This window comes from Etheostoma spectabile, chromosome 2 (assembly GCF_008692095.1).
Source record: "Etheostoma spectabile isolate EspeVRDwgs_2016 chromosome 2, UIUC_Espe_1.0, whole genome shotgun sequence".
Taxonomy (NCBI): domain Eukaryota; kingdom Metazoa; phylum Chordata; class Actinopteri; order Perciformes; family Percidae; genus Etheostoma; species Etheostoma spectabile.
In genome coordinates, this window is record NC_045734.1 from 17,252,498 (window position 1) to 17,254,449 (window position 1,952).

Below are 1,952 nucleotides of genomic sequence, written 5' to 3' on the forward strand. Positions count from 1 at the left end.
CGGAGCTGTGTCACATACAGAAGTACGCCGATGACACAGCCATTGTTGGGTGTATCAAGGGCGACCGGGAGGAGGAGTATCGGAGTCTGGTGGGGGACTTTGGCCTTGGGTCGCAAGAAATGCCTAGCTCAACACTCTAAGACGAAGGAGCTGGTCGTTGATTTTGGGAGGTCTCCGACCAAGACCGCGACCGGTCCTGCTAGAGGAGTTGAGGTGGAGGCAGTTGAATCATACAAATACCTCGGGCTGTGGCTGGACAACAAACTGGACTGGACAACAAACAGCAGCAACCTATACAGGAAGACACAGAGCCGGCTGTACTTCCTGAGGAGGCTGCGCTCCTTTAACATGTGCAGCAAAACTGCTGGGATGTTTTACAGTCTGTGGTCACCAGTGTCTCTTCTACACTGGGGTGTGCTGGAGGGCAGCATATCAAAGAAGGACACCCACAGGCTGGATAAACTGATCAGGCGGCCGGCTCTGTGGTCGGCATGAAGCTGGACTCACTGGTGACGGTGGCAGAGAGGAGGACATTGGACAAACTGCTGGACATTACTGAAAATGCCAGCCACCCCGCACACCGTCATCAGCACCCAGAGGAGCCGGTTCAGTGGAAGGCTGCTCCTTCCAAGAGCGGACTAACAGAACTCAAGGACTCCTTTGTCCCTCATGCCATCAGACTATACAACTCTCACTAGGGGGGAGGAGAAATAGGGCAAGAGAGGACAATATAATATACATACATACACTACCGTTCAAAGTTTGGGTCACCCAAACAATTTTGTGTTTTCCTGAAAAGTCACACTTATTACCACCATACGGTTGTGACATGAATAGAAATAGAGTCAAGACATTGACAAGGTTAGAAATAATGATTTGTATTTGAAATAATATTTTTTAATCAAACTTTGCTTTTGTCAAAGAATCTCCATTTGCAGCAATTACAGCATTGCAGACCTTTGGCATTCTAGCTGGTAATCGTTGAGGTAATCTGGAGAAATTGCACCCCACGCTTCACGAAGCAGCTCCCACAAGTTGGATTGTTAGATGGGCATCTTGCGTTCCTATGGTCAAGCTACTCCCACAACAGCTCAATGGGTTCAGATCTGGTGACTGCGCTGGCCACTCATTACCGATAGAATACCAGCTGCCGTCTGCTCTAAATAGTTCTTGCACAATTTGGAGGGTGTGTTTAGGGTCATTGTCCTGTTGTAGGATGAAATTGGCTCCAATCAAGCGCTGTCCACTGGGTATGGCATGCGTTGCAAATGAGTGATAGCCCTCCTTATTCAGAATCCCTTTTACCCTGTACAAATCTCCCACCTTACCAGCACCAAAGCAACCCCAGACCATCATTACCTCCACCATGTTAACAGATGGCGTCAGGCATTCTCCAGCATCTTTCATTTGTTCTGCGTCTCACAAACGTTCTTCTTGTGATCCAAACACTCAAACTTGGATTAATCCGTCCACAACACTTTTTTCCAGTCTTCCTTGTCCAATGTCTGTGTCTTTTGCCCATCTTAATCTTTCTTTATTGGCCAGTCTCAGATATGGCTTTTTCTTGCCACTCTGCCTGAAGCCAGAATCCCGCAGCCACTCTTCACTGTAGATGTTGCACGTGGTGTTTTGCGGGTACCATTTAATGAAGATGCCAGTTGGGGACCTGTGAGGCGTCTTTTTCTCAAACTAGAGACTCTAATGTACTTATCTTCTTGCTCTGTTGTGCAACGCGGCCTCCCACTTCTTTTTCTACTCTGGTTAGAGCCTGTTAGTACACACCGTTGTAGGCAAATCTTCAATTACTTAGCAATGTCCTCACATGGCATTTCTAAGGACAAGAATAGACTGTCGAGTTTCAGATGAAAGTTCTCTTTTTTTGGCAGTTTTTAGTGTTTAATTGACCCCACAAACGTGATGCTCCAGAAACTCAATCTGCTCAAAGGAAGGTC